The sequence below is a fragment of the Pinus tabuliformis genome, chromosome X (genome assembly GCF_031772625.1).
Source record: "Pinus tabuliformis cultivar Carrire ecotype Pingquan chromosome X, CPIR1, whole genome shotgun sequence".
NCBI classification, from domain to species: Eukaryota; Viridiplantae; Streptophyta; class Pinopsida; order Pinales; family Pinaceae; genus Pinus; species Pinus tabuliformis.
Window position 1 is genome coordinate 692,276,918 of NC_142308.1, and position 20,718 is coordinate 692,297,635.

Sequence of the window (20,718 nt, forward strand, 5' to 3'; positions counted from 1 at the left end):
AACAAGAGTGTAAGTAGAATCCATTGAAATTGCAGTGCTCTACTTGAGGTTTGCTTTAGTTTCTTGATGTTTTCAACTATTTGGAGAGGATCCATGGTTGCTCTTTCCCTCTTCAACTCGTCACCTATCTAATCCCTCCATCACATTCAATTTTAAGTGCCAAAAACAATTGCCTACCTTTCCCCATTGAGATCTCTGCAGGACTGAGCCTTAATCCCCGCACCCAAAATCTATCTTTCCATCTGAGCCAACAAAACATCATTTTATTAAATAAAACTCTCTTGTACTTATCCCTAGCCTAAGACTAGTATTTCTATCAGTCATCTCAAGCCCTCATCGATCATAATTTGCTAAGATTGATCCGGAGAGAGCCCTCTCCCGACCTAGTAGGGCTAGCTACTAGGTTAAGCGTGGTTTGATGTTGGCCCTGGATCCTACCTTTCTCAGCCTGAGGTAGATTTATGCTCTAACATAGTTCTAAATAATTCGCCACTCCATTGCCAACTTGTCGCATATGTTGCACTAGGACATACTCAAACTGCTTCAAAAGATTAGAGATATTGGAGACCACCCCTTCTAATTTCCAACTATGAATAGTTTTTGAAGCAAACTGGCCATTTAGAATTCGTTGAACACATTGAATAATCAGTGAATAATCTCCAACAATTTATAATAATGTAAAGCCTTCTCTTAGCGACATCTAGAGACCTATGTCTAGAGCCATGAACTCAACAAAATAATTGTCGACATGTAATGATCCATTTCAATCTACAAGCAAAAGAGTATTAACATGCATACGATGTATGCATATGATAGCTACAAATGCACACATCGCATGCCTTGCACTAGTATACTTATTAAATAATTAGAAAAATGTTTAAATGAATGAAAATGGACTAAAACACCTAAATTACTGAGAAGAGAAATATTACCTAAAATCTGACATTCAAAAGATACATATGAAATACTTCATACTTCTAAGGCTGTTAAATAAAATTTACAATTCCAATCATTCTAATATAAATATTGATCATTAAGGAGTTTAAAGTTATAACTTAATTATTGTTAATATATATGTATATAAATATATATTTATAAGTTAAAGTTTTTGAATTAAATATCATAAACATTTGATAACTATTGACTTTGTTAATTAAAATTTTATAAAAGATAAAATTATTAAAGTTTAAAACATGTCAAACACTTTAAGATATATATTCATATCCTCACCTCCCTTTACACGTAAAGTTTAAATCTGCCAAATAAAATCTGATGAGGGCAGTGGAAGAATGCAATGACCGCCAAGGAAGGGTACTTATTCCAAGCATGCAGAGGTAGAAAGGGAGGTTTTTTCTTCGGGAAAGAAGAATCAGAGTCTGATATTGGATTGCGAGCTGGATATTCGAATCAGAATTTCAAAATTGAGCAATTATTCTTGAGGATTTTAGGCACGGGGACCAAAATACTCTAATTTGGAAGTATTTTGGAGCTAAGTACCGAGGGTTGTGTTCAGCTTGGGTGGGAGGATTGGTCATTTGGTAACTAGAGCGAAATTGGAGCGAGGACAACCCAGAATCTGGGATCGACATCAAACGCAGAAGAAAACAGGTATTTATAGTGAATTGATAAGTTATGTTCTTAAATTTCATTGCATGCAATGTTCAAAGTAAATTTCTAAGTTTCTGAATTAAGAACCCTTACACAAAAACTCCACAATCCATTGCATAGACTCATAGGGGAATAGATTTATCATCCATGAAAATGCCCCCCAAGTCCCACTGTACCCAGATTACCCTTGGAAGCACTGTCAAAATTTAACTTCACAAAATGAGTAGGAGGAGGACTATACAATGAATTAGCAATAGATTACGAAGTATGAGTACCTCTAAGAGAAGACGATATCATTTCCTTGTCCAGTTTGAGGTTTCCTAGTATTGGGGCCTCATTTTCATCCACCTCCCAATCATTTGATGAACAAAGTGTAATTAGGAGAGTTTCTCGAAGGTTTGAGAGAATTTGATTGTTGAGTAACTTTGGATTTCTTTCCTTTTGTCGGAAAATTCTATTATTACGTTCCTTCCACAAATTCCATAATGTAAATCCAAACATGAGACTCCATGCCCTATTTATAATTGGATTCTTAAACTATATTGTTAGCCAATGTTTCATTGCAATTTGAAGATCACAAAAGAAACCTGAGGGTGGACAAAAATATCAGAAAATATTACCCATACCTCCACTACATGTCACATTAAAGGAGTAGATGGTTTATTGATTCCTCTACCTTAAAACAAAGAAAACAAAGAGAAGGTCCTTCCACTCCCTTCTTGTGAATTCTCTCCCAAGTAAGAAGAAGATTCCAGGCTATTAACCATAATAAATTCGATATTTTTGGCCATTTAAATCATGTTGAAATCCATCTCCACAAATTCACCTTCTCCAATTGCAAATGTCGTGCGACGATAGAGTAGGCTTCTTTGACTGTAAAGGAATTAACATAATAATATTAGCCATTATTCACGTGGACATAATTTTTGGTCGATATATCATTTATTTATACCAATGTTCCTTTATTCGAACTAGAGGATCATAAAAAATCTCTCCTTTTTAAAATGTTGTGCCCTCGAAACATAAGTTGAATGATCTTAATAAAAAAAAAACGTCGTATTTCTTTATCCTTTATCCTTTCATAAAGTAAAATTTATTGTTGACATTTGATAATTTATCTTGGCATAGTTCCTTAACCTTTTTAATTTACATATGTCCATAGTTTTATCAATTGGGTATAATTGTTGGTCATTGATAGTACCTTGTGCTATAGTTTCCCTTCTCTTGATTCCATGTGTATCTATGATTCACCACTTGATTCCTTTGAAATTTGGGTGTCGATATACAACTTTGTGTTTTTTTGTATATTTTCTCGAAAATTAGGATGTCAATATGATTCAACAATTACTAACTTTACTCGTTTTTCTTCCAACTTTTACTAATATTCCTTCATCTTTGAAATGATTCAATCCAAAAGCTTAAACAACAAAATTTGCCCCTACTTTGATATTATGCTTTATCCTTTATGCTTGATCTTAATTCATCCTTATTTATAGAGAATATATTTTTCTATATTCAAGACATTCTTTTATCACCACTTCCTTAAAGTTGAAGTAAATTGAAACCTCTAAGTATGAAATGAATTACACAAGTAGTAAGCCCATTGAATATGCCAAATATAAGCAAGGAGCATGACTAAAAAATATACTAATAATGGCAACAAGTTATACAACTGATCCTAGAAATATAGCACAAGGGATTAACTCAATTGGTAGTTAAAAATGTTGATAGGAATTTGGCTAGTTTCATGCATGTAGAGGCGCAATTCAAATTCCCCTTGGGTGAGTTTCACTAGTATACACCAATGAGTCTATAAGGGACACAGTCTACGAATACAAGAAAAGATCTATTGGGTTTCTCATGAAGTTCATATTTTAAAAAACAAATTCCTAGTTGAAGGAAAATAACTCAAATTGGCTCACACTCCTCTACTTGAGTTCAAATCCCTGATGAGAAATTTGGCCTGTTATGATAAGGCATGAAGAGTAGATAACCCCTAGCAGTGGGAGCCCTCATTAATGTGTCTCTAAAAATATCAACCCTTGCTAAGTCATGAGTTATTCGTATATTCAGCTTGTTGTATGTTGGATATATTATTGGGCTATAATGGCAGCTAATTAGATTGGTCAAGAGCCTAGCCCGGATCACTCGAATAAGTTACTGGTTTCGTATTGTTTTAGAAAAAATAATATCTTACAATGAAATGTCAATCACATGCAAAGGTATATATATATATATATATATATATATATATATATAATATATATATATATATATATATATAATGACCATAATCATATACAATGTGGACTTAGACCAACCAATTCGTCATTTGCTTATACAAGTTATCCCTTCTATTGATTAGAGGGTCATACCAACATGCCTTAAGCTCGTAACCCAATACACATATGTCAAAATCAATACAAGTAAATGGAGTACACAACTAAGAAAAACCCATGGGAGAAGATGTCTAGATCTCCAAGCTTTCTCTACGCGAGCTAATGGGACATAGATTAGAAAATAATAATAAAAAATATATGAAGGCTTAAAACTGATGCCTCACAAAATGAACTATGATAGATTTGAACTCTTTTCAAGTACTAAAGGTTTCTAGTCAAGAAGATAGTAAACTTGAAAAAGTTGTTGAAAAAAATGCCTCTAAGGTTAAAAAAGTCTTATGTGATCAAATAGACCAAAGAAAAGACTTATCATAATTGCTCCACTTTGTGGGTTTGGCAAGGAATATGAGGGAGTGGGGAGGGGATCTGTGATGTAGAGAGTTTGAAACATCGTTGATGACAGTAAGATTCTCCATAATAGGCGTCAAAACAATTTTTTCATGATACATTTCACATTCTCAAAATTTAAAAAAAAATCTTTAAAATTAATTAAACTATATTATTATTATTATTATTAATGTACAAGTTAACCCTATGGTTAACTCAATTGGTTGAGGCCATGTTGCTAAAGCACCTTGCCATTGGGAGGTCATGCAGTCAATTCTCCTTGATGCCCTTGGGTTAGGCTTGGGCCTAATTATAATTATAAATAGAAATAAACTTATTAGTTTTATGTTTTTATTATATAATTTGATAAGTTAAAATATTTTATTGATAGTTATAATTTATAGTTTAATTTAATTTTTAGTTTTATGTAATGTTTTATTTATTTATTTTATAACACAGAAAAATCGTAACCTTTTATTAATATTTATAAAAAGTTACACAAGTACATGCCTTAAGCATTCCCCATTCATCCAACATATATCATGCAAACAAAAACTGGGCTTTTGAAAGTAACCGTTTAACCCAAAAAACAAGACAAATTAACAACTGAAGACATAAATAAAAGTCTGTAAAGAAATCATAGGGCTAGTGCCAACATCCTTCTCATGAAGTTCATATTTTAAAAAATAAATGCCTATTTAAAGGGAAATAACTCAAATTAGCTCACACTCTCTCTACTTGGGTTCAAATACCTAATGGGAAATTTGGCTTATTATGATAAGGCTTGAAGAGTAGATAACCCCTAGGAGTGGGACCCCTTATTAGTGTGCCTCCAAAAATCTCAACCCTTGTTAAGTAAGGAGTTATTGGTATATTCAACTTGTGGGATGCTGGATATATTCTTGGGCTATAGTAGCAGCTAATTAGCTTGATCACGAGCCTAGCCTGGGTCACTCTAATAAGTTACTGGTTTCCCATTGTTTTAGAAAAAATAATATCTTATAATGAAATGTCAATCACATGCACAGGTATATATATATATATATGAGAATGACCATAATCCTATATAATGTGGACCTAGATCAACCAATGCGCCATTTTCTTATACAATTTATCCTTTATATTGATTAGAGGGTCATACCAACATGCCTTAAGCTCGTACACCTAGTACACATATGTCAAAATAAATACAAGTAAATGGAGCACACAACCAAGAAAAACCCAAGGGAGAATATGTCTAAATCTCAAAGCTTGCCCTACCCAAGCTAGTGGGACTTAGATTAGAAAATAATAAAAAAAAAATGTGAAGGCTTAAAACCAATGCCTCACAAAATGAACCATGATAGATTTGAACTCTTTTCAAGTACTAAAGGTTTCTAGTCAAGATGATACTAAGCTTGCAAAAGTTGTTGAAAAGAATGGCTCTAAGGTGAAAAAAGTCTTATGTCACTAAAGGAGAGACTTATACTTTATGGGTTTGGCAAGGAAGATGAGGGAGTAGGGAGGGGATCTTTGATGTAGAGAGTATGCGGCATTGGTGATGGCAGTAAGATTCTCCATAATAGGCATCAAAATAATTTTTCATGATACATTTCACATTGTCAAAATTGAAAAAAAATCATTAAAATTAATGAAATTATATTATTATGATTATTATTAATGTACAAGTTAGCCCTTAGGGTTAGCTCAATTGGTTGAGGCCCCGTTGCTAAAGCACCTTGCCATTGGGAGGTCATGGGGTCAATTCTCCATGATGCCCTCGGAGTTAGGCTCTGGTCCTAAATTATAATTATAATTATAATTAGAAATAAAATTATTAATTTTATGTTTTTATTTTATTTTTATATAATTTGATAAGTTAAAATATTTTATTGATAGTTATAATTTATAATTTATTTTATTTTTTAGTTTTAAGTAATGTTTTTTTTTTAATAACGTAGAAAAATCATAACCTTTTATTAAGATTATAAAAAGTTACATAAGTACATGCCTTAAGCATTCCCCATTCATCTAGCATATATCATGCAAACAAAAACTGGGCTTTTTTTAACAAGACCAGATAGTGGATATATTACCAAAAGTTGTGATGGAGCAAGCTCCTATTACAATCAACTATAGAATAAGTGGAAACTAATCCATGAGAATGTGCTGGGAACGCAGTCCCTTCTCCTGTGCTTATATTAAAAAATTCATAGATTTCTGTAGCTATTCTTGAATACTGTCTAACATATTGTCCTACTAGTAAAGAAAATTTACATAACATTGATTCTCTGGTATTTTTTCATGGTTTGTAGACTGACTACTCCTGAGAGGGCTGATTCTTCTTGTCTTGAATTCCATTTGGTTTGCTTCCTTCTTTTTCCCCTTGGGCTGCTTGTTGTTCCTTCTATTGTTTTGATGTTCCTTCTGTTGGTTGTTCCTTCTGTTGTTGTGTTGTTCCTTCTGCTTGTTGTTCCTTCTATTGGCTATGGCTGTTCCTTCTGCTTGTTGTTCCTTCTGTTGTTGTGATGTTCCTTCTACTTGTTGTTCCTTCTGTTGTTGTGTTGTTCTTCTGTTGGCTGTGGCTGTTAGTTTTGCCTGTTGTTCCTTATGTTGTTGTGATGTTCCTTCTGCTTGCTGTTCCTTCTGTTGTTGTGCTGTTCCTTTTGCTTGTTGCAACTGTTCCTTTTGTTTGTTGTTCCTTCTGTTGGCTGTGACTGCTTGATGTTCCTTTTGCTTGCTGCTTGGCGTTCCTAAGTGTGATCGACAAGGAGGAAAGGCACTGATGGGGGGAGGTAAAGAGGCAGAAATGGTCACTAGAGGGGGAAAGAGGTTGGTGGCTGGAGGTTTACACAAAGCAGATGGTTGGAAGCTTGAAATCTCTCTAGAGAGTCCTGAAATGAAGATATCCTCCGTGTTTGGGTTTTATTTCAAAATTTCGAGTACAACGCTCAATCTGAGTGTTGAGGCCAATGAATGCAGATCTGCCTGCTGTAGCTTGGTTAAGGTAGAGGATGAAGTGAGTAGGGTCCTCCATTGAGACTAAGGTTTCCTTGAGGCAGCAGACAACCTTTATTTGCCAAAGAGTCTTCTTGCTTGTTTAAATCCCGCAGAATGTGGTAAGAGTCAACTCTGTCAAAATCTTTCAAAGTGTTTCAGATTCACTGCAAAGTTTTTTTTAATGCAGGATTACAAAAATGATCTTTGGAGTTTAAAAGTTTAATCAGAAGCTCCGAGTCTCCAAAAATTTGAATTATTTTATAACCTAGCTCCTTTGCAATCTGGCAAGCTTTTAAGAGACTGTAACTCTTTGCTTCATTGTTCGAGCTAGTGCCTAGGCCCCAACTGAAGCCAGTTTCACTCGATCTATCCAGGGAAAGAATCAAACCCCCTGTACCTGCAGTTCCTGGGTCCCAGTTGGACGCTCCATCAAAGAAGATTGTGGCTTTTGAGGTCCCCTGCCACCACGTGTGAAAGTCACCTTCAGTGAGTCACAAGCACCAAGAAGGAGCATTCAACGGTTTGCTGATTGAATTGTTTCTCTCTCCTTTCGAGCAAGATCCCAGCCACGCAAAAGCTTCTGAAGGTAAAGAAGAGGTGGGAGCTGATTTACCTGTAATTTCTAGCAAGAGGGCTTTCACTTTGGCCTCCACTACCACTGAATTCGGAAGCCTATTGTTGAAAACGTAGTCATTTCTAGCCAACCACACTTTCCACTAAAGGCATTTTGGAATAGCTTGCCAGATGTTGTTTTAGACTGTGTTTTGGATTTTTTCTTAGGATTTTGGTCTGTCCAGGAGATGTAAAGAGAAACGACGGATGTCTGGGAGAGGAGGGAGCACTAAGACCGTGAAGGACCAAATTCCAGACTGCTTGTGTGAAATCACAGTCAACCAGTAAATGATTAGAGGTTTCAGTAGCAGAGTTGCATACGCAACATCTAAAGGGGCTGTGGAACCCTCTTTTGTTCAGGTTTTCACATGTTAGTGCCTTTCTATGCATGAGTAACCATGTGAAGAAATTCACCTTTGTAGGCTAAAGGGGGAACAAACTGATTTCCAGAGCTTCGGTGTCAGTGAAGGGGCATGAGTAGATTGTAAAGAGGAGAAACCTTGAGCTGCTATGTAAATTCTTGTTCTTCCCCACCCCCATTTGTCCTTGGATGAGCAGTGGACAGGGGCGAGGCCAGAGAGAGCTGTATACAACAAGTTTTTTTTAGCGTGAAGAGGTTCTGGGACCCCTGGAAAATTCCATCCTGCCCAATTCCCTTTGCTGTCCCAAGAGAAATGTTTGCAATTCGGAGGAGACCTTTTTCACTATCCAAATCTTAACTCGTTGCAGGAATTTAGGGAGGCCAAAGGGGCATTCCTGCGAATAGTATCCTCCCATAGTAAGATTCTTAGACCATTTCCTGGGATTTTGTATAAATGTTGTTGTAAGTGATCGATGCATCTTCTGCTTAAATTCCAAATTGTTGTTCCTATTGGAGTAGATGCTGTTGTAAGGTTTCTCAAGGAGCCTCCCTTTAGGTATTTCATCCAAAGGATCCTGCTGACAGGATTTTTTTTTTTCATACAACTGCCATATGATTTTTCCACCAAGAGCCAAATTTTCCAGGCGTGGATCTTGAATCTGTAACCCACCTTCCTGGAGTGGTCTTTTAAGGATATCCCATCTTACCATATGTAACTTGCTCTAGTTGCCCTTACCCCCTTTCCATAGAAAATCCTGAAGGAGCTTGGAGATCTGTTCCGTGATAGACTTGGGCACTAGCAAGAGGGAAGACTGGAAGATGGGAGGGCGGAGAGGAATGCCTTTATCAAAACCAGCTTTCCAGCCTTTGTTAGCCATTGTCCTCCCCAATATGCTATTTTTGCTTTTATCTTACTAATTACTTCGATCCAGAGGAGGGAGGGCATGGTTCCAAGGTTAAGGGAAGGCCTAGGTATTTGATATTTTCCCATTTTTCGTACCCAGGAATCCCAAGGAGCAAGCGATTCAAAGGATAACTGGATGATCTACATTCCAACTATAGACAACACTTTTTATTTTGTTGATCAAGGCTCATGTATTTTATTTTATTTTACTTATTTATTTATTTTGCGTGGTTCACGGACACCTTCGGTTAACGGGTGGCGCTACGTCCACTGGAAAAATCTGGGCTGACGCCCCTCAGCCTACTGCAAGACCTGACCCTAAGAGCTTTCGGGAATTGATCCAGTGACCTCCCATCTGGCGAGGCTCGACTTGACGGATTGAGCTAACCCTTGGGGCTTCAAGGCTCCTGTAATTAAGCAGAAGTGTTGAAGAATTTCATTGAAAACCCTTTGCTATCTTAATTGAGGCCCCTCCCAACATGAGAGAGTCATCCGCAAAGAGGGCATGATTTATAGGATCCACACCTCTTGCTGCCATAATGCTTGGGATAGAGCCTACTTCCCTTTCAACTGTTAGCCTTTTGCTTAGGGATTCTGCCAACAGGATATAAAGAAAGGGTGACAGTGGGCACCCTTGGCAGAGCCCTCTTGTAGCTTGGAAGAAATCAGCAGGTCTGCCATTGACTAGAATGTGCAGGCTTTTATCAAGTTTACAAACTCAACATTAAAACTGAAAGAGCAAAGGATTTTATAGAGGAATGAGAGTTTAACCCAGTCAAAAGCATTTGACATATCCAACTTGATGAGCATGCCTTTTTCCTTCTGAATGTGGCTAGAGTGGAGGGCTTCTTGCACTTGGATCACATTGTCTATGAGGTGCCTTCCTTTGACAAAACCGCCCTGAAGAGGGAGATCAGATTCCCTAACAGAGGCTTGAGTCTATTGGCTAAGAGTTTGGCGAGAATCTTGTATGAGGCAATGTAGAGTGAGATAGGCCGAACCTGTCGAGAGTCTCTGGGTTAACTTCTTTCGAGATTAAAGCAAGGAAGGTGGAGTTGGTGCACCCTCCCACTTTGGCTTTCTTTTGGAAGGCTTTTATCATTCAGAGGAGATCGAGTTTTATTACATTCCAGCAAGCTTTGTAAAAATGGATGGTGAAGCCATCTGACCCAGGGGCTTTATCCGGCTCCATTGACCATATGACTTCCACTATCTCTTTTTCAGTAAAAGGCTTCAATAACCCAACATTTAAATCTGCAGTGACAAGTGAAGGGATGTTTGACAAAAAGTCAGCAGCCAGATCATCATCAGAAGAACCATCCTCCTAAAATAGTTGCTGAAAATGAGATGTGGCAGCCTATTTTAAAAGAGGTTGTCCTTTGATGACTTCCCCCTCCCTGGTGGATATTTCCGAGATGTGATTCCGAGAGAGACGAGCTCTGCATTGTCTGTGAAAGAATGATGTGTTTCTATCTCAAGCTTGCAGCCAGAGGCTGCGAGACTTGAGGTGCCAATACTCCTCTTCCAGGCGAAAGGAGAGAAAAGAGTTGAACTGGGCATTCTGTTCGATGATCAGTTGAGCTTTGGTGGTTTCAGTTTCTTCCATGCCTAGTTGAATCTCAGTTAAAGCCTGCACAGTCTTTTGTCTATTGCTCGTTGGAGTGGAGAGGGTTTTTTTTTGCCCAGGTTTTTAAGGCATACTTAGTGTACTTAAGTTTTTGCTCCCACACAAGGCTGGGGGATCCTTCAACTGGTTGCAACCAAGCTTGAGTCACTTTGTCCATAAAGCCCTCTCTAGCCACCCAAAGAGGATTGAATCTAAAGGGAATAGGGCCCAAGTCTTCCTCTTTTTCTAGCAGTAGTGAGATGGGGTTATGGTCAGATGTTATCTTGGGCAGCATTTTTGAAGAGATTAAATGCTTCCACTCCATCAAAGAACTTTGAACTAGGAACCGGTCTAGACAAGCAACAATGTTGGCATTACCAATTCTATTATTGGTCCAGGTATAATGACCTTTCTCAGGTTTGAGGTCAAGAAGGTCCCAAGAAAGAATCAGAGACTCCACCGAGACATGGAAGAGATGTTTACCCCAGACTCCACCCTTTTTCTCTTTCGGATCTAAAGTGATGTTAAGATCCCCGCCAGTATGATGTTTGGGGAGTGCATATTTCTAGGAAGTCTAAGAGAGAATTCCAGTAGTCCTTCTTTTCCAGGAAATTAACAGGGACATAAAGATTGAATAGAGCCAAAGAAATCTTACTTGGAATATGTTGAAGTTCTGTGTATATCCAGTGTTGGGTTGCGAAGGAGCTTTTCAGCTGAAACATATCCTCTGACCATAAGGTTGCAAGACCCCCTAAAGTACCTCGGGCGCTGACCGCTTTTCCTGAGTTCTTATTCCACTTGATTCGACTTAAGGATAGAAGAGCATCCTCCTCTATCTTTGTTTCTTGGAGCAGGAGGATATCTGAGGGTTCCATTCTTGATAGATCTTTTACTGCTTTAGCTTTCAATGGGTTCCCCAAACCCCTACAATTCCAAGAGACAATCTGCATTATTTACCAAGGATGGAAGGAGTAAGCCCTCCCTTTTTGGGTCGAGCCCTTGTGTTTCTGTCTAATGACATTTCGATTGTAGACTGACTTCCCTGCATCTTTAATCTCTCTGACTCTTATTCTATGATATACTTACGAGACTTCCTTCATGCCTATTTGGTGTATCGCTCAAAAGAGTCTTCTTTAGAAGAACCAGGGCTATCTATCAGCTTTTTCTTTTTGATCATTTTTGCATAAGAGAGTGGGGATATGGTGCCTATTGGAGAGCCATGGGTTTCCTGCAGGGTTGTGTCTACACAAGGGATTTCTGAGGTGGCTACTCCAGTTTTTTCTTGAGATCCTGAATTTATTTCTGCATTTGGTATTTGTTCAATATACTACTGCACCTCTCCCTCTTCAAGTTCTGGTTGGTTTTGATCTTTTGGAGGGTTTAGAACAACAAAATGATTTGTTGAAGTGGTGGCATTTGTTGTGGCTTGAACTTTAGGTAGTCTCTTCCCAGAAGAGGGTCCTCCGGACTCTGCATTCCCTCCTTTCCCTTTCGCTCTATTGGTTTTCTTGGATGTGCTTGCTTTTCAGGCTTGTGTCCACTGTTTACCCTTCTCTTTTTCAGATTCTTCCTCAGTTTTCTTCTTGCAGTTTCTAGCGAAATGGCCATAGCTGTGACAATGTCAGCACTTGAAGGGGAGCTATTCATAGTCACGTTCCTGTATGTGAAACCAGCTAGCTATGGTTAGCTTGATCACCTTGGGAAACCCTGTCTCTAGGTCGACTTCAACACATATTCTGGCACACGAATATTGTTATCTCCTTTCAACCCTATCAATGTATTTGCCTAGTTTGTTCCCGATGGTTTCCAAAGATTCCGAGTTCCAGCAATGAAGAGGGAGGTGGGATAAACTTACTGAGACAGGAATGACTGAAGGAATATCCTGGGAAGGATCAAAGTTCAGCATCCATTTATTTAGATAGAACCCTTGGGGGCCCATGAAATATGGACTGTTTCAGAAAATAAGATCTCGATATTCTGTTGAATCGAAGACAGAAACATAATAGCCTCTCCCTACCAGATGATTTCAGATTCCTTAAGAGACAAGAGGCCTCTAGTTTTGCTGGACCCATCCATCAATAGATTTGGGAGAGGGCCAAAGGCCCGTAAATTGACCAATGAGCCTGCATTCTACTAGGTTCATTGCAGTCCGGCACGGGCGTTCCGCGGGCAGTTCAACAGAGGGAATGGACTTAGCTTTCTTTACAAACTTCTGCTGATTTGGGTTTGCTTTCCTCTTGCCGCAGGAGGCTACCAGATGTTTGAAGGCATCGATCTCAGGAAGGAGGGAGGGCAAGGGCCCTCTCCAGCGTCCATTTGGGCAGAACTAAAATTTTTATCAGTTAGATCATTTTAGGGTTTCCTGAAGCAACCTCTTCACATTTAATCCAAAAACCTGGGCTTTTGAAAGTAACTGTTCAACCCAAAAAAAAGACAAATTATCAACTAAAGACATAAATAAAAGTCTGTAAAGAGATCATAGGCTAGTGCCAACAACGTTATATGACTGTCAAAGACCACTATATGAGCCATCAACAAAAAACAAAAATTAACAAAAGGGGGCATTATTTTAAATATCAAGGAAATAATGATGTTGATATGTGTGTTCTATCCCTTCTATGGATTTGCTGATTTTCCATATGCCCTGATCCTGTCCAACACCAGCTTTAAATAGTGAGCCTGCTTCCACATTTCTCTCCCTGTCTATATGGCAACATATGACACAGTCAAAAGAATATTTTAGTTTGAATAATTTCTTCTAATACAGGCAACAAAGTATGTATGTGACATCTATGGACAACATTGAACCAATTGATTAGGTTTAATGAATCCCCAAATATCTGTAAATACAAGCAACCTAGTTCCAGTGCCGAGCACAAAAAAAGTTTTAAGGAGAGAAGCTTTGCAAAATTGTTAGTCCATCTTCTCAGGGCATTTTTTGACTTCAAGAATCGATGCCTATTGAGGTGGAGAACTATCCCACCACCACACATCCCTTGTTCATTGCAAGCACCATCAAATTAGGCCCAAGGGATATGTTGGTTAATTTCCTCTGCTAATATTACTTGAGTAGCTGATAATGAAACTTTTGCAGGCATTAAAGGGTATATGACTACGATTTATGATACTATAAATGTAGGGGTATAGGCCTGATCTCTGAAGATTGATTTGTTCATGGCTAGCCATATTCCCAATAGAGGAGATGAGGTATGTTCCTATGCATTTTATCCTGTGCCTATCCCACCATAATTTCCAGGCTTCCCCAAAAGATTGACCTCCCCATTCCAGGTTTGTCCCTAGATCTTGTCTTACACACTACAAGGTGCTCAATATAAAAAGTATAATTAAAAAATAAATGCTTTAATGATTCCTCTGTATTTTTACACAATATGCACCATCTCAGACCTTCTTTGCATCTTCTTTTTAAATTGTCCCAAGTCGGGATTTTATTTATGGTGACACACTAGAGAAATAATCTTGCTTTTATTAGATAATTCAATTTCCATATCCTTTTCTACCTCCAATCTTGTTCAATTTGTAGCTGCCTCTGAATCTAGACAAGGTATCCAAATTTTGGAGCATAGAAACTTGAAGGTGCAGAAATCCATTTCAACTCATCTTTTCTCTCTCTAATTATGATATGTAATATTTTCAACTCTGCTATGTACTCTTTCCAAATTTTTGCAAATTCATCATTTAACTATAACTGATCTACCCTCACCCACCCTTGGGACTAGAAAGTTATCCTTCAATCATCCTGTTAGCCTCCTACTGCAGCAGGTATTCATCTTTCATGATTGACATTTTTACATGCCAAATATGTCATACTTTGCAAGCTGCAGTGTTCCATATTTCCAGAAGAGACCAAAATAACAAAAACAAATGCCAGAAGTGTGCTAGTCCAAAGGCCACTGCTGTACCATTTTTTATGAGTTCTTTTTTAAAGGAAAGGCCAAACAACTTAATCTTGGCCTCCCTAGACTTCAATTTCCTGTTTTAGAATGTAGAGAATGTATCTGTCCAAACAGTTTAATCTTGGCAGATTTTGTAGATAGATAGAGTATCAAAGGGACCCAACTGTTTAATCTGGGCCTGGCAGAATAAGTGCAGATTTAGATAGGAAACATTCAAAAGAAAAATTGTAATTCTGGGTCTGCAAGTCTAAGTGCACCCTAATCAAAAAGAAGAAAAAATGTTAGGAAAGTAGGCTGGGTAGGTAGCTGTGTGGTTGCAGAATGATAATTTGTGATCAATTTTGTGGTACAAAGTGTTTTATCTTTTCAGATCACAGTGCAGGCAGTTTTTTCATGCAAAAGGGCTCAAAGGTGACATCACTAACTTCCCCTTCTTCTAATTCCCCAAGTCACTTACTAACTCCCAAAGAGGTTAAGATCTGTTGGAGCCTCTTAGTTTCATCATCATCCATATCAGTCACTTTGGTGAAGATCTCGTTCACTCAAGGATCTCAGTTCCTTTCAAGTTATTCTTCCAAAATTTAGCCTAAGGTCCCTGACCTAAGCGCTTGCTGGTCACCTTCATATTAACTATTAACAGTATTATATAACTCCCTATCAGTTTTCCCATCCCCCTATTAAACTATGTATATGAAACTCCCCTATGTAAATATTCCCTCCCTGGCAATATAGCCATATTTTTCTAAGTCTGGGGAAAAAATGGTCCATCTGGGGCTGTTTTTAGCCCATCCGAGTCGTAACAGGGATTAATCTGACACCTGGTCAGACTAATAACCTTTCCCCTAGCCCTTAAACCCTCAAAAACCCCTAATTCACCCCCAAACCAAAGTTTTGTGCATAAAATATTAACCGCTCATTTAAAAACCCATAAAGCCCCAATTCCTAAGTCTAAAACACTAACCCGCGCTCATTAAACTCGTTTAACTCTCAAACTCCGCCATTCCCATAATTAAACCCACCCGCACATACATTAAAAAAAGAATATCCCCGCCCTAACTACCCGCCACCTCGCGTCTGCCGCCAACCGTTGGATTGCTCGCCCCGTAGATCAACGGTGGGCGGGCCGCCCCATCCCCGACCTGCCCGAAGGTTAGCGTCCGGGAGATGGGCGGTATTACCGCCGTACCTCCCGCCACGCGTCACCTTCTGGGCTATGGCGGAGGCCCCCCTGACAAAACCGCTCGTGCCCAAAGGCGTGCGCCGTGAAACCGCTTACCGCCCTCTCCCCTGTGACGTAAGCCCCACGTCATCCGCCGCGTCACCCCCCTTGCCCCGCCATCGTACCACCGAGTCATCTGCCACGTGTCCTGCCACTGTGTCCCTGCCACCGTACATGCCACGTCACCATCCGTACAGGATGACGTCATCATGCTGACGTCATCCCGCCACGTCATCATGCTGACGTCACCCGCCGTACAACGTCACGTCATGTTGACGTCATCATCAGTTTTTTGGCGCAGAGGCGAAAATCGCACTTCGGGGCCCCGGAATCCAATTCTGAGGCAGTTTTTGATGAGCGATTTGCGCTGCTCATCGCTAGATTTTTTGGCCTGAATGGGGAATCTTCAGGGAATCATTTCATTTTGTGGCCCCCAGCAAGCCTGAAAGGCGCCGAATGACCCATTTTTCTTCGCGAAGCTTGCCGGAAGGAGCAGAAAACAGTTTTGAAGGAAACAGAGGCCGAACAACGGCCATTAAATGATGATTTAGACCCACAGCACATCAGAACAGCATCTACTTATTGCCAAAGAGTATCAGAGGAAAAAGAAGAGCCAAGGAGTATCAGTCAAAGATTTTTTAGGGGCTCAAAGCACCTGAACATTGATGAGCCCCCCAGAAAGTCAAATCAAGAAGAGTAAGCCCGTCCTAGCTCTCAAATCACAGTCAGAAGCATTCAATGCTGCCGAACAACAAGGGTACAAAGACCAATGCACAGTTATAAGAGATGAACAACACAGAGCCACCAGGACAGACATTAACTCATTTTGATACAGCTGCCCCCAGCATAGCTCAAAGATATTTTCTGGCATTTATTTCTGGATAAGATTAGGTTAAAAATAATCAGTTTTCTGTCAGACCTGTTAGTCGGCTATAATAGATAAATTTTGGATAAATCTTCCCTATATATACCACCCTCTGTATTGTTTAAAGAGTTGGTTGGTTGATATCTTCAGTTGAGACTCGCATTGTATACCTGATATGTTTTCTATAATCAAAGACTGCTGAAAGGCTTGGAGGAAAGACTGTCTGCTCTGTGTCTAAATTTTGAAGAAGTGAATTTGGAATTCTTGTGCTGCAACATGACTCAATAAGTTTTCCTACCTCTGTTTTTTCCATTGATATACCATCTAAAATAGCAGAAAGAAAGAATAGTCTAGAATTGGTTTAACTGCCCTCTATGCTCATTTTCTGTTGTTTCTTTATGTTTTCCTCTGGATCAGTCATAAATATGAATTCCCTCTGGCTCATATTTCCCCTAATCCATTCATCTTTGACAGTTGTCTAGGAATTCTTAATTGCTCCTAGACAGAGCTCATTCACCTTCCCCCTTTTAAGCTGAGTGAGAGATTCTTTGTTGCCTCTCATTCCTTATCCCTCATTCCATCCTTTTAAGCTTAAGTGTTGTTTCATGAGCAGCTACCTTGCTCCTTATTTCTCTTGTGACCAAGAAAATGCACCAGCAGTCCGACTCCTTGACTCCACGCCCAATGGTTTGAAACTTACCAGACTATGTTTTGCCTCTCTACCTAAAAACATCATCCTTCCCACCAAAAACAAAACAAAAACCCTCTGAACTCGAGACCTAGCCTAAAATCCTTTTTAAACAAAGCTAAATCTGAAAGAGAGAGCCCTCTCTGATTGCAGGTGGGCTAGAACCTGCAGTCCAAAGTTGGTTTGTGGTTACCTCGGCCGTATCCTTTCCGGAGCTTAAGGACAACCTGAGTGATAACACATCCATAGCTGGCTTAAGAAAGTTATTCCTTGATTATTTAAACATTTCACTATTTCAGAGGCCAAACTGAAATTTTCTGGTCCTCCTACCTAGGGGTCAAGGCCTACTTTGAATTTCTCACCATTGCCTACTTTCCATGCCAGGTCGGAGCCAACAATATTGAAAGCTTCTACTGTCGCCAACTCAAATTAGTCAACTCAAAATTTGCTTGGAAGAAAACAAAGTAGCCATAGATACTTTGAAGCATCAACTCATAGAAAGGAAAATCATAATGAGAAGTTAGAATGTGAAGTAGTAAGTCTAAGAAAGGAACTTGAGAAAATAAAAACTCTGAATCTTAGATTTGTTAAAGGATCTGAAAGCTTAGATGAAATTATCAAAGTACAACACACTAGAGAAACATATCAAAAAGAAAAGTCTTTAGCCACCACCGGAAGCTATCTAAGTGCAACAAAAACTAGTTAGAAAAGCTTCAGTCCTCAAAAAAAAGAATAAAGGCATTCCATAGGTAAATCATATTCACTCTAATCCAAGGATGATCAACAATAGAAGCACTAGTCAAAAGGTAAACAACACTAGAAGATTCTATAATCACAAAAATTTCTTATTTAATGGACAATGTTTCTCATGCCATAATTTTGGTCATAAGGCTACTCAATGTGATGCATACAAAACCATCATGACTAGAGAAGCAAGAAAACAAAGGAATGGGATAGGAGTCAAGAAGAACACTTCTAGTAACTTCTCACCTCATAAAGATGAATTTGAATGCTTATTTTTCAATAACTTTGGACATGAAGAATCTGAATGCAGGAGAAAATTACAACCAACATCTCAAAAAGAGCAAATACCAACAAATTCTAAGATATGGAAAAGAAAGGAGTTACAGTATAAAAATTGTGGCATAACATTGTTTGCAGAAGGACAAGAAAATCAATGGTACATTGATAACGGATGCTTAAAACACATGACATGTGATAAAGATAAAATTATTTCATACAATGCTTTAGAGAAAGAAAATAATGTCACTTTTGGAAATGACTCACCTGCTGTCATTAAGGGAAAAGGTTTAATTTTTCTAAAAGAAAAGGTTAAAGCTGGTAATGTTATGTATGTTGATGGATTAAAGCATAACTTGTTGAGTGTTAGCCAAATGTGTGACCAAGGAAATTGTCTTGAAGCATGCCAAATTTTCAAGGATGCAGGTTGGTTTGAGTTTTTCCAAAGGCTGGAGGGATCAGACAGAGAAATTGCTATGGAATTCACTAAGAATTTGAAGAGGAATCAAATGGAGGTCAGGGGATTGCAACTGGAAGTTACAGAGGAGGTAATTTCTCATGTGATGACATTTCCAACAGAGGGAAAGAGGTGGTTCAACAGAAAAATCAATGACCCCTCTTTGAAGGAGGATTTTCTCCAAGGAGAAGAACAACTGGTAAAGAAAGGAAGAGGAATTGATAGATGTCACTTCCCCAGCCATGGGCAGATGTTTCCCTTTACCTCATTAAGTATATCACCTGTGAGGGAAGGGAAACAATTGTATTTAATTATCACTTCCCGTTGCTAAATCACCTCCGACATCAATAGATGATAAACCTCTTGTATTTTCTGCTGGAGAATATCAGGCATATGGTTGCGGCCGTGAAGACAGTTGCACACCTAGAGAACTGCATCACAAACCATGACCTCATCAAGCTAATTGTGTTAGACGCCCTAAGTCACCAGGGCAAGAGTTGGGATGAATTCATGAGGAAGAAGGCTAGGACTACCCGAAGGAAGTGAGTTGGGACTTCTAAGGAAGCTCCGACGGAAACCAAGGAGCAGCCCCAGCCCTCAAAAGTAAGGGTTGGAAAGAGACCAATTGACAAGACATAGGTGATAAGTGACTGAAGCAACGAGTAAGGGATAGTAGGAACCCTGAGTCCCCAACCACATCTGAGAAGAACAAGGAGGCGACAAGGCAGGAAAATGAAGAGCAGGATCGTCTAGAAATTCCCTCACTAGGCAAGAACAAGACCCAATCCTTGCTGCTTAAAATTGAAAGTTTAGAAAGAGAAAATGAAAATTTAAGACAATAGTTAGCAGAGGACAAGGTAGAAGAAAGGGCCTCAGGGTTAGATACTTTGGCTGAGGTTGTAGATAGTCCAGGGAGGAAATTTTATGGGTTGTGTGTGTGCACGACTTGTGCTAAAGAACTAGTGGTAGCGGGGTATAGAGTCTTGCAGTGGACACCCTTTCGAGGAAACACAAACTGAGTCCTAGGACTGACGCACAAGACACCGTTCAAGATGTTGCTGATACAGAAGAACAAGCAATTGAAACGGAGCATACCATAGAGAGTAGCTTGGAAGTTGATACACAAGAACCCTTGGATGACAATGTTTTTACACAAGAACTAGCAGCGGAAGCAAAAGCTAACCAAGGGGAAAATGATACACAAGAATCTGTGGATGACACTGCTGTTACACAAGAACCAGCAGTGGAAGTGAAAGCTAACGAAGGAGAAAAATAATTTGTTACACAAGAACCCATTGATGACACTACTGTTACACAATGACCCATTGTTAGTGCATGTGAGAGAACATCGGGTCTTGATGAGGATGGTGTTCGAAAAGAATTTTTTTGATACTAGAATTACAAAAATGGAAACAACAGGCACTCTCTCTGCAAGAGGGAATGATCTCACTCAAGGCTCATCAGCAAATGATGAATTCACTTTGGGAGAAGTGGTTAAAGGAAGAATAGGTGAGAGAATGGAAGAGCAGAGGAATAAAGAAGCTATGAAGAAAAAAAAGGAACAACTGCAACTGTTACAGTGGCAAGTTCTTGACCTAACAAACGAAAGGACGAAGCTTTGAGAACTTGCCTTGAACCTATTAGGCTGCAGGAGGCCTTCCCCATCATATTCAATGTTCCTATGGGAACAATATTATTTGTTTCAATTAAAAGAAGTTTTTGAAAACAAACCATATTTCAGTTCTTCTATTCGCACTTT

General features: G+C 38.9%; 1 protein-coding gene across 1 annotated transcript in view; it reads right to left on the reverse strand.

The window, feature by feature from the left end:
* Positions 1-20,718, reverse strand: part of LOC149141869 (uncharacterized) — a 131,847-nt gene that overhangs the window by 17,201 nt on the left and 93,928 nt on the right. The gene's annotated exons all lie outside the window — the stretch shown is intronic.